A 13,109-nucleotide genomic window follows, 5' to 3' on the forward strand; every position below is an offset into this window, starting at 1 on the left:
TCATGTAAGACCTGTCAGGGTGGGATTATTGTATTTGTCCCTCCTGTCAGCACCACGGCTGGGGAGTGAGAAAAGTCATGCCTTCACACTAGAGCAATATAATCTGTCTCTTGTTTTGGGCTCTATCTGATGTGTCAAAATCTGAGGCCAGAGTTAATCCACTGCACTGTTCTACTGCCAGAAACGCAAAGCAAGAATCACACGTTTGGAAGCGACATTCCTTGACCAGCAATCAAACGCAGTGGCAACATCCACTCCTGTGATGCTGACGCGTGCCTTTCACATCACTGTGTGAGCGCACATAGATTGTGTAACCCTGAGACACTGCACACACCTCGCGTTGCTGCACACACAAACCCTCCTGTGCCAATAGGTCTGTCCATGAAGAGCGGCTTCATCAGGAATGCAGGTTTATCACTGTAAAGTTTCAAGTACAATGAACTTCTTTTCCTAGAGCACATTTTGTATGTTGTAGCACGTTTTCTATTAATCACGGAAGATATTTTCACTCAGTTTTATTCATTAAAAAACACTGAATAATGGTGGTGCTGAATAATTAAATTTAAAATAATTAAAAATCAACAGTAGTTACATTATCATCCTAGGAATAGATTATGCAATTTTACTGCTAGTATGTTTACTTGCTTCAGCTATTACTTGGAATATTTTTTCATTTGTTCCGTCTTCAAAATCTCTAAAATGGAGAAATCCCTACATACAACTAAGGCAACGTGACTATTTTTCCTTATGTTTTGTTTTCTTTTGACATCATAAAGTTTATAATTGGAAATGAATATTTTTTCCTCATTTATTTTCCCTTGTAACAGATGCTGCTGATGGCTGTGCCGCCAGACTAATGTGAAGTCTTCGCAGGACAAACATTATAAAGGCGAAGTTAAATTAATATCATCGAGGTAGAGCTGAGAAGCCTACTGGCAAGAGTTGAGCAAACAGCCTTTTTACTACAGAGCTCTCATCTGTACAAACAGCAGCTCCGATGCGAGGTTCAGAATTTGCTGTTTGCATTCAGCTGTATTGCTGCCGTCTTTATTTCTGTTAAATGGTGCTTTGGTTGTATCAGCACTTCCAAGAAATTTTGCATACTGAAAGCAACAACAGAGTACTCTTTTCACTGCAGCACCTACACAAAATTTAGATAAAAACTCAAAAGAGTGGAGAGAGGGTAGTGGAGAATATTTAAGATGGTATTACTGACATTTCTCTGGTGCTAGAACTGCAGCAATACATCTAAAAGTTATCAGCCTAGGAAAATGACCACCTGTCACGTAGATGGAATGACATTTGACTACCCAGATGTTTCATTACTGTGCTTATGAAATTGCCTACATCCTCTACTCCTTAGGCCATATCCATCCCATAATAAAAGAGCAGACATTGAAAATTGTATTCCATTTTTTCTATGCTGTAAATAAAATCAACATAGCTTTTAAAACCAACGAAGCTGCCAGGCTATTTACTTTCCTAAACTTATGCACCAGAGAAGAAGGAAGTTTGTTATAAGGCAGCAGATTTTTCCAGAAACAAACGGCCTAAACCAGCGTGAGAATAAACATCAGAGTACATAAACCTCTCTGGGGGGTGTTCCTGACTGGGCTTCTCAAGAGCAGTGTCTGAGGCTGGCTGAGGAAAGCAGCAAAAAGAGGCAAGTCAGAAGCTGTTTCTTTTACAGTCTTCCTGAATTTTCTAATCTAGGCAAATTTCACTACAGGCATTTCCATTAGTTTTAGCAGCACTGGGAACCTTGCTGAAGATGAGATCGTTGCAGGCACAGCTGTTTTTAGTCCTGTGCCAATTAAACTTGCTCAGGCCAATGGTATTAAACGCTGGCAGCCAAACAATTGCTAGCAATAGCGAGAAAAAGCAAACTGGATCATGGAAACTCAGGTAGCATTAGAAGGCTGCACAGACCAAGAGTCTCCAATTGCATCTGTAAATTAAGCCTCCAAAGGTAGCAGTTGCTGTTTTTATGAAGGCACCTGAAGCTGCCGTGTTACTTTCTTGAGGAACTGGACCATATTCTGCTGTCATTCCTTCATGCTCAGAGATATTAAAGCACGTCAGGAACAGGTCAGAGAAGATCACATTTACAGTTTTGGAGATGATTCTGAATATAAAAAGCCTTTAGGAGCGCAAACCTAACCCAGCTGGTGCTATGGTAATTTCAGCACCTGCCATATCAAAGAAAGAACCACAGTGACTGCTTCTCTTGAAAAGTTATGCTTTGTCCCCTCTTTGAAGGAGTCAAAGGCTTTTTCAAATTCTGTTTCTGAGTGTGGACTGAAGCACAGACACCCCATGCTGCTTCCTCTCTGATCATCGGTGGCTCACTGCTCCTCTGTGTGCTCACATTAATTTCCTTTAATAGCAGTCCCATGGGCTGCGATGTTGCTTTTACTTCTGAAGCACCAAGGTTAAAGACAGGGTGCTCATCAGTCCTAGGTGTCTAATTGATTTCTCCATCTTAAGCATTGCAAAACGCCCAGAATTTTTATGGTACATTGCCCATCGACTTAATTTTCAGTAAGCTACTCTAAATGAGATCCTGGCATCCTAAGACTGTCACTGTGAAGACAAATCCCTTTGCGAAGTATGATTCAGGCGATGCGGCGCACAGCACCACACAGAAATCTCCCATAAAGTTGAGTTACGGGGAGTCCTGAAACAACACTCGGCAGCCTTAGCCGTGATCCTGCTTTCCCCTCCCATCTAATTCTAGTTTCCCCAGCAATGCCATGGGGACGACACAGAACATGGCTCGGATTTCTGCCCGGCTCTCCCCAGACCAGGGCATCTCCTGTGCACCACAGAGGCAGCCCCAGCCCCGCCCCGCCCCGCCCCGCCCCTCAGCGGCTTGCAGCCGTTGGGACGGGGCGCGGGATGCTGGGCGGGGCATCTCCCATGATTGACGGTCCCCGCAGCCAATAGAAGCAAGGCGCGGGGCGCGGGGCGGCCCCTCCAGCGAGTAGGCGCGGCCGAGGCGTGGCGGGAGGCGTGGCGCGGGCGCTGATTGGCCGGGGGGCGGGGCGCGCGGGGTTTTCTCCCGGGCTGCGCCGCCGGCCGCGGCCGGGGGGATTCTGTGCGGCAGCGCGAGCGTTGGGCGGCCGTTGGGCCGGCAGGTAACGGCTGCGCGGGGCGGGGGCGCCTCGGTGAGGCGCGGGGGCGGCGCGAGGGGGGCGCTGCCCGCTCCTCGCTCCCTGCCCCTCCCCGAGCCGCCGGCACGGCCCGGCCGGGCGCTGTCAGAGCCGGGGGAGCAGCGGGGACGGCAGGGGGCGGCAGCGGCCCCGGGGAAGCGCGTCCGGAGCGGTGGGGAGGGGGGGGTTAGCGCGCAGGGGCCGGCTGGAGGGGCTCGGGGGGTTAGGGACGGGAGCGGGGTGGAGGTGGGGGCTGCGGGGTCCTGGTGGCCTGCCCCGGGACACGGGGAGTCGGGGTGTGAGGCTGGGGGGTTTGGGGCTGCTTTTGGGTGATCCCCGAGAAGGAGTCAGTCAGCGGGGCTGTCAGCCGAGGGGTTGCGGGTTCCAGCAACGGCTGCCGAAATGGGCACTGGCAGGGAGCAGTTAGCGGCCAGCAAGGGAGTAAATTCAGGTCGAGGCGCTTTGATATTAGTGACGGCGAGCAAACAGCTCAATTAGGATGCTCTTTCTGCTTGTAAAGCTGTCCGAGACCCATTTTTAATTTAAAATATGTAATTTATAGCTTTTTCATTGGCATGTGGTGCTTTATTGCCTTGTTTTCCTGCCTGCTAGCGTGTGTGCTACCAACCAGAGTGTGAGTACCATGCTACAAGCACGTAGTCCTCCACAGCCTAGCCTTCAGCAAGCTCTCAAAAACTTCCAGACATGGAGGGTTTGAAATGATAAAATGCTGCTTCACTTTTTGGCTATTTACTATTAAAGTTGCTCCCTTTGGCGTGATATATTAAAGTTTTGAATGGGAGATGGACCTGGCCCTTAAGCTTCAGGGCCAGCCTGTCGCAGAGCGGACGCTGTGTGGTGCCTTCCTCCGTTACTCCAGAATGGCCCCAGAAGGGTGCTCGACTGAGGGGTTCTGTTTCACTCACTGTTCTCCCCCTCTCCAACAAGTTTGTTTCTGCTTACCGTGCTGTTTTCTGTCTGGTGTTAACCTCCATGGTGAGAAGCTGAGCTGCTCTCTCTTGCTTGAATTGCAGCTTCTGCTGAGTTTGATTCCCTTTGAGCCTAGAATAGACCTTCCCTTCCTGGTTCTCAGAGGCTGTGGATCTCTGTTTACATCAGCAGCTTGTACCTGTGGCGGAGGAGTTTGTGCTGTAGTAACTTCATTTTGAAAGGTCTAGGCAAGACTTTCAAAAGTATGTGTTCTGTGTGTATGCATGCTGGAAGTGAAGGAGAGGAGTTCAAACTTAAGATATGGAATAGACTTAGAGACTTCATTTCTTTGGAAATACACATTTTGTTCCACCTCTGATTTCATAAGTCTCCAGCAAGTGCAGTTAATCCATAAGAAATTTCTACTTTATTACCACTTCTTCTTGATGTGGCTTTAAAAGTAGGTGCAAATAAATGTGGCTCTTTGTAGCCAGTCTGATCTGTTGATGTCTTCCTGGGGATAAGCTATGGAGAGGGTGGTCGGGCACTGGCACAGGCTCCCCACGGGAGTGGTCACGGCACTGAGGCTGACAGAGTTCAAGAAGTATTTGGACAACGCTCTTGGACAAGTGATTGGATTTTTTGGGTGGTCCTTTTGGGATCCAGGAGTTGGACTCAATCCTTGTGGATCCCTTCCAACTCAGATGCTCTATGAATACTGTGGAGTTAAATCATTCTTATTCAGGGGGATAACCTGGAGAATGATTGTATTACTGTATTCAATATGGTGTAAATCATTTAGTGATTGTGGTAGATATAGACAAAACATGCATTTTTCATGTGGCCCATTCCTGAGTCATACCTTTAAGGATGATGAGCACAGGTCACGGGGAAGAACAGAGGAAAGCATTCTGGGAACATTTAAAGACTTTCAAAGGTGTTTTTGTGGATTGTTGCTGATAGTCATTTAAGTGTAAGCTCTTTGTAAGGCATTGTTTTTAAAAAAATCAAACTATTTTTTTTTAAACAGCATATAAGATATATGACAAAGTAATATAATCTTTCTACTCTGAATTTGGTGGTTATGGGATTACTTTTTGAATTCTGCATTCACTTGTGGCATCAAACTTTTGCAATGTGTTAATATTGTAAGAAAAATTGGAAAGATTTTAAAGTGTTGCAAGAACTGGGAAGCATGTCTCAGTACAGAAGATTGATTTATTCAAGTGTTAATAGGGGAGGGAACAAAATAAAAGACTGATAGACACAGCTAGTAGTGGCTATGAAAGGATTCACTATCTAGAAAGAGAATCTAAACAGCTTATGCTCCTTACAGTTATGTCTATAGTATACAGTATTCCTCTATTAAGAGAGGACAAGTTTTCTACATTTCAGTTTATTGCTTTAGATTTCAGTAGGGCAGAACTGTTATCAAAGGTTGTGTATAGTGTATTCACTACTGTTAGGTATTTTAAAAGTAAGGTTTAATACTTCCTGAGAAAGATGTACCAATTCAAATGGTGGTTTCATTCTGGAAGTGATCTTGTGTTGTTGAGGGTAGATGAGGAGGGTGAAGGTGGGTTTTTGTCCTCACTATAAGCAGAATGAACCCAGAAAAAGCTGTACTGGAAAACTGCTCATTGTATGCTTGCACAATTGCCTGACATAAAAAAAAAAAGGGAATGGAAGCAAGAAAAGGGGATGTGGGAATGTGTGATTGTGTTATAGCGTGGATTATACAAGAAGTCAAACTGCATCGTAAGGGCTTATTTCCATCTTTCTAAATAGAAGGAAATGTCTCTTGACTTCAAGAGTTAGACTTTATTATTAACTGCCACACTCATACATTTTTGAAAACAGCTAAAATGACAGTTCAAGTTGAGTTACCGTTTTTAACCCTCTTAGTATTTGTAGGGGTGTTAACATCTTAGTTATTTCTCATTTAAGCACAACTTCACTTTTCTGGTTTTCTAAATTGGTTAGTGGGGTGATAGTTGGTGTAATTTGACTACAAATCTAATTCCAGATTCTCTTACAGATAAAGAAGATATTGGGCTGTTATCCAGTTGTCATAGTTGATCGTATTTTGCCAGTCTTCAAGGCTTTTATTGGAGTTAAAGGTAACTTGCGACTTTTTTGTCGCTTTTGTTTTTAATGTGATAAAATTCACTATAGGAATTTTCTGAGTAGCAGATGTTCTGTGTTCTTTTTCAAGTTCCTATAAATGTTTTTGCTGTAAATGTGATAAATTTACATGGTTAAATGTGTCAACTTTGTAGTATTTCACAGACAAGAACATATTAATGATACAGTAAGATTTTTGACTTTTAGCAAACCTTAATTTCTTAATTATCACAAATGTCTAAACTGCTGCATGAATATAATTTTACTCATGACTGCTTTCTGCCTTAGAGTTCATCATGTCTTGAGAACTTTGTAAAGATTTACAGGCTATGTGAATGCTGTATCAACAGGGTATTGATTAATTACTATAGACTAACCTAAAAACTCTGTTTGGCTAGTGAGAGGCAAAAAGCATATTCTGTGTGTAGCAGCTTTTTCCTAGTTCTGGAGGAAAGCTGGGTCTGGATCTGTTCTCATTCTTATCAGAGTAGATGACTGGATTGTAGGTAATCTTTGAGGTCTTGTAAAGGATAGTTTCAGATGCCTACCTTCTGATCTGCATTTCATGAGTTCCTTTGGTGGTGGCATGAGAGTTGCTGACTGGGCTGGAGTATGAGATGCTCTGAAGGCCTGACCTCTGTTAAGTTGGCCTCTTCCATAGAATACCAATCGTCTGTCTCTGAATGTTCTCAGAAGCAGGTAGTATTTTTTAATGTTGGTTTCTTTGTGTTTTTTTTTGTATTTTTTTCTGTGGAGATAAGATAGCACTGCTGTTCATCTGTGTAGTGCCTTCATTAACAGTAGCTTGGCTCTTCAGAGACCTTGTGCATTGCAGGAGGATCTTTGTAAAACTGCAGACTTCTGACAGTGTCCAGGAGCCTAACCACAAGTGTTTTACTTGATCTAATAACTACCGTGGTGCTGATACTCTTCTGTGTGTGTTTCCTCCCTGGATGCTTTCAGAAGGGTGTGATATAGCTTCCCTTTGATTTGCCTAACAGTTATTAAGTGATGCAGCCTATGTGCTCTGTAATGTCATTCATTGTTAGACTTTGGCATTGAATAGTAAAATAGGGTTAGCTAAGGACAGTTTAAAAGGAACTATGAATTGCCTTGCTAGGTTTGAATCTTCTCTTTTACTTCTAACATTGTCTGTGTGGTTTTCTGTTTGCAAAGCACTATTTCTAGAGAAATGTTCTGTAGGAAAAGATGTTCAGTTACCAGAAAATAAAAATAGTCTCCAAAAGAGAAGTTTGGACTCTCTGAAAGATCAGTTTCAGCTTAAATTGCTTTCACTGATGACAAAGCAGAGTTTAACCAAATATTTATTGTTGAAATTATCCTGTAATTAGTAGTGTTGTACAGCTAAATGTAACACCAGATTTTACTGTAAATTACTGCTATCCCATTTCTGTGGCTTGAGAAGTATAGAGTGTAAATGCGGTATTCTTTTTAGTGGCCTGGATAAGAATTTGACTACAACATCTTAAGAACATAGTTTTTGTATTTTTAATAACATTCTTCAGTGCATATTTAAAATGCATGATGCGATCTCTTACCACAATGGAAAAATGGAAGATTAGAACAGCTTTTTCTCATTTCAAATGCTCTGTTATCCCGTATATGCGATTTAAAGTATATATTCTTATTGCAAGTTTTTGAATTGGATCATAGGTGGAGCTTTAAATTCTGACTGTTGAATCAGCATGTATACTGCTTCTGAAAATCAAAACAAAATTCAAAAGTGATTATAAATATGAACAGTTGGGGTTCACATTTGTTTAGACATTTTTATTGCTTTCTGTTACTCACAAGGAGGATTTATTAATAAAATATTTTAGAATATATGGACTTTATCCTGCAAAAATTAAAAACACAATACAAGACCACTTCAGTTTGAAGATTTCAGTTTAGGATCTGAAAGTTCTTTTTCAATTTCTGAATACAGCACTTTCTACTTTGCAGACCCTATTTGGAAATGAAAATTTTCTTCCGTTGTTGAAAGTAGCTCTTTTTTGTACTTTTATTCCCTGTTCTGTTACTTCCTTTTGAAGCTGTACTAAGTTAATACTGTAACTGCTGCTCTTCTCCCATCAATCAAATGAAAGTGTGGCAAAATAGTAAGCCTGTATATTATTCATTTTCTCGATTGTTTTTCTTGTATGGCTTTTTGAGTACTCTTCTTGGTAGGATGTTGCATTATCAGACCATGAATCTGAAGCAAATCATGTCTGGAGGGGGTGGGGTTGGAACCACAAAGAATGTCTCAGTATAAATTTTTTATTTCAGGCAGCATTTGGTGTTAAGGCTGCTTTGTCCCCTCTCTAGTCAATGCTTTTGTATTGCAGTAATTTTTGACGAGAGGTTATCTACATAATGGTGAGAGGCAGCTGCTCGGGTCCAGCCTGAGGTTGCTACATATCAATGTTACTACTCCTTTTTTTTTTTTCTTTCAGATAAGCACAGAATCATAGAATGGTGTGGGTTGGAAGTGACCCTTACAGATCATCTAGTTCCAATCCCCCTGCCATGGGTAGGGACACCTCCCACCAGACCAGGTTGCCCACAGCCCCATCCAGCCTGACCTTGAACACCTCCAGGGGTGGGGCATCCACAGCTCCTCTGGGCAGCCTGTGCCAGTGCCTCACCATCCTCTGAGTGAAGAATTTCCTCCTAACACCCAATCTAAACCTACTCTCTTCTACTTCATAGCCATTACCCTTGTCCACACTCCCTGACAAAGTTCATCCCCATGTTTCTTGTAGGTCCCCTTTAGGCACTGAACGGCCTCTATAAGGTCTTCCCAGAGCCTCTTCTCCAGGCTGAACAACCCCACCTCCCTCAGCCTTTCCTCATAGGAGAGGTGCTCCAGCCCTTGAATAACCTTTGTGGAGGCTGAGGCAACAAAGACATATTGCAAGTGTTTAATATTAAAAATAGTATTAAACCTCTTGTGGATCTCATGCTAATTAACTAAAGCTGTTGGACTTACTTTCACACTATTTGTTCTTTGCTTAAGGATATGTTTTACAGAAAGCAGCTAATGTTTATGGAGGTGTTTAAGAACTGTACACTGATGGTTTGCTGTTACTTTTTTTTCTTTCCTCATGCCTGAGTATGATGTACTTTTTTTGATGAGTATGACGTACTCTAACTTTTTTTTCCCCAAATTTGTTCAAACATTGGCGCTTTTTTAATTCAAAGATGATGCACATTTCTGAGACTGAAATCCATACTCAGTCTTCACCTAGTAATTCTTTTCAGGAGGAAAGGTGAAATAAACACCTAGACATATTAAAATATTTTTTATGTTTGATCTTAGTGTAGTACCATCCCAGAAACTCAGATGTTATTTATGGTATTTACTCATGTTGACCTTTGGCTAACTTGATCTACTGTGTAGCATCCCAGCTTATAGCAGAGGGGTTGAAGTTAGATAATTTGTAAGGTCTCTTCCAACCCTGGCCATTGTATGATTTAACTTCCATGGGATAACTTCAGAATGGAATAATGACTTAAAATACGGACTGAATACTTGAGAGAAAATATTGGGGGTAGGGAGGAGTTTACAGTATTACCAGCACTTTGTTCTTGCACTGTAGCAAAAATGAAACTCTACAGAAGTGAATCTGGGAGCACTTCAATCCTGTGTTGTAGATGAGAAAATGCTTGGAAAAAAGGTGTGTTTTGATGACTTAGTGTTATAGATTTATGTTCAAAAACTTCATCCAAATACAAAATGAAATCTTAAAATGAAACATGTTAGTAAACCACAGTGCTCTGACTTGGGAAGAGTATGCATATGATTTATTAAATTAAGCAAGTCTTAAGCAGCCATATGTAACAGATACAACTTGAATTGGATGATCTGTTGGGGCTTAAGCCAGAAATGTATTTACCACTGCACCCCTGTATACACATGCACGTGCACTTCTTATACCAAGAGATACATAATCCCATGTTTTACTTTCATCCTTAGACCATGCAAGCTCAGTTATCCTGACAGAAAATTTCAGTCTCAAATAGAGACTAGGTATTAAATATGGGACAAATCTTTCTGAAGGAAAAGTTTGTGCAATTCTAGCTCTGATACAAAAGGATGCCAGAGTTTGCATTGCTTCTGGTCTCCATATGTATCACGGAGTTCTGTTTTGTGTATTTTGTGTATATTCTGTGAATATATTCTGACCTTTGGTTATGTAAAGAAGGTAAAAGCAGAGGCTTTTTGAGGGGGAAGAATGCTGTCTTCTTATCAGCTGATCTTTTTTTTTTTTTCCTGACTGAAGCTTTGTTTCAGATAACTCAGGAAGCATGTCCATAGATGTGTGTTGGTAGAATGATTGTATAGTTATGATAGCAAGTCAAATTAAAAGAACCTAGTGTACATGCTCTTGGAGATCTTATTCAATGCAACTTTTTCTCTTTAAAAAACAAAAACACCAACCAACCAAAAAAAAAAAAAAAAACAGCTTCATCTGGAGCAGTCAGCACTGTAGAGTTAAGTGTTGGCTAGAGCTGTTCTTGGCTACTGACTTCTAGCAGATGCTGTTCTTGAGGTTCACTTTTTTAAACTTTGCAAGAAATATCAGGGCTCAGGGTTTCAGGAAGTTGTTTTGTCATTTGAGGAAAATCTGTAGTGGAGAGAGTTGTCATCTAGATGTAGGGTAGACAAATTGCATTTCAGAGTGAACAGGCACCTAACAAAAGTAAGTTGGTTAAGGGATTGTATATTATTGCATATTTTATGGTTTGTTATTAGAAGAGATGCTTGTATTCAAGAACTTACAGGTAGTCTGGTTGGTGTGAAGTTAGTGTTGATTTAAAAGCTTTTTATAGAAGATAAATAGGAGGCTTTATACAGACTTTTTTTAATACTTCGCATGTTCGTGTTGGAGGTCAATTCCTTGCTCTGACTGTATTCTTTCAATATTAGACTGTGCTTTTGATGAGCTATCACTTGAAAGCTGGAGTTGCGGAATTTTGAGCAATGATAAAAGTTGGAGCAGGGTTCAAGTACTCCTGTGTTACTGCACATTATATGAAGAAGTTATTCCGATTTTTATAGTAGGCAAAATGCTTTGTTTTAACCATCACAAGATGGTTTAAGGCAGTACTGTGAAACATATTGATGTCCTCATGTGTTTTTTTATTGTTTCTAACTTTACTAAATACATAAATATTTATATTTACATTAAGGACTCATTGTGTTCTTCAGTGTGCATTTTGCTTGTGTTTTTTAATGGCCTCTGCCATGTTTATTATTGGAAGTTCTCTATTTCAATGTGAATTCATTTTGAATTAGTTTTCCTCTTTCAGAGAACTTACTAGTAGAAAATGTATATTCCTTTAAAATCTAGTGTCCTTGGATTATTTTAATAGGTAATTAGTTGAGCTGTAACTTAAAGCAGTAGGCACCTAGATTTTATTTAGAGGAACATACTGCTTTATCTGCCTTTTGAACTAAACTTTGTGTTAGGTAGTACTTTTTTGCCCATGTTTTCTGCAGCTTGTTAAATCTTGTTTGTTCTTACCTCACCCTCGTTTCCAATATAAACTGCAATAAAGAATATCCCTTTTACTTGGGGAAACAAAGTTTTTCTCTTTCTTGGGTATGGAGTTCTTTATTGTTATTACTGAGAAGACAGCTTCTGTTAACTAGTTTCAGGTTCTTCCTCAATAATGTTTGATCCAGTTAACTCAAAGTCTATATCTGCTGAGCATCTGTTGGAATCAGGGGCAGCACTGTGTTGTGATGGCATTAGCCTGCTATCAGATGGGATACTTTCAGGAATTCAAGTGCCACCTTGATTTGAGGGAGAGGGCTTCTATATACTGAAGCATTGTTAGGATGTTCCATGATAGATATGACTCATTGTCTAATAGTGTTACACAGATACGAAAATGTCTGATTTCACGCATTTGTTTTTTTTGCCAAATGTATTCAGTTATGGGGGGATTCTCTGGCAATTCAAGAATGTCACTGGTACTTGAGTATTTGTGTGGAAATTCTCTTATCAAGTTTCTTGATGTTGTAAAGATTTGAGTAACTTTCCCACATGAACAATGCTTAGTTTCTCTGCAAAGTTGGAAAGTTCTGCAGTTTATCTCTTTTGTGAAAGGTAGGAGAAACAGATTTATGAAATTTTACCTGTCAATGCAAAGCTTCTTAAGTACTAAATATTCTTATTTAAAAAGCAAGATGCTGCTCTAATGGAAATCTTACCTATCATCTTTTCAGTTGCTTGTTTCCTAATGTTTTTAGAGTATTAGCAGTTACCTAATTTATGTAAAATCAACCATGTTTTGCCACGGATTTTTAAGGCTTAAAGTTATAATTGTTTCTGCTTTTCAGTAGTGTAAAGTAGAATTGTGGATTATTTTTTTAAAGCATATTTTTGCTGAGCTTTATCAGTCTGAGATGATACATGAACTGTGATGGTACAGAGGGGAAAAGTGTGCTCCTGTGTAGGGGTGAATTGGAGATGGAGATACTAGAGGCATTCCTGACTGCGATTTGTTATTCCTTTGTCTGCTGTGTTAAGCTTAAAGAATAGCGTGCCTCTTGTGAAACTTTGTTCATATCTGTCTTGCATGTGCAAATATTTGAACAGCAAGTTTGGCTACTCACAGATGTAATTTTTTTTCCCTCAATACTAAACTTGAGCTTTTTATGGTAGTGATATGTGTCCATAGGTAGGTATGGTAGTTTTGAACTGTTTGTCCTATCATGGGCCCTTGAAAATAAGGGTAGAGAGAGAAACATTTAAAGTAGGAGGATGAGTATCTGTAGTCTGTATGGAGGTTAAGCCAGAAGGTTTTTAAGCAGCTGATTTTTTTATTTTTTTTATTTACAGCAGTAGATGTACTCCTTTGAGTTGGATTTCTTTTCTCACCCCTCCATTT

At 40.6% G+C, this 13,109-nt stretch overlaps 1 protein-coding gene across 17 annotated transcripts in view; it reads left to right on the forward strand.

Annotated features, from left to right (window-relative positions):
• The first annotated feature begins 3,003 nt into the window (after positions 1–3,003).
• EPB41L2 (erythrocyte membrane protein band 4.1 like 2) overlaps positions 3,004–13,109 on the forward strand; it is a 107,898-nt gene continuing 97,792 nt past the window's right edge. For 10 of the 17 annotated variants that reach the window (XM_072036010.1, XM_027454513.3, XM_027454516.3 and 7 more), the window contains exons 1-2: positions 3,010–3,137; positions 6,121–6,202. The gene's annotated coding sequence lies outside the window, so the exon portion shown is untranslated. Of the gene's footprint in view, positions 3,138–3,248; positions 3,325–6,120; positions 6,203–13,109 lie in introns of those variants that run through there. The other 7 variants (XM_027454514.3, XM_072036006.1, XM_072036007.1 and 4 more) reach the window with 4 other exon arrangements.

The sequence above is a fragment of the Anas platyrhynchos genome, chromosome 3, assembly GCF_047663525.1.
Source record: "Anas platyrhynchos isolate ZD024472 breed Pekin duck chromosome 3, IASCAAS_PekinDuck_T2T, whole genome shotgun sequence".
Lineage (NCBI taxonomy): Eukaryota > Metazoa > Chordata > Aves > Anseriformes > Anatidae > Anas > Anas platyrhynchos.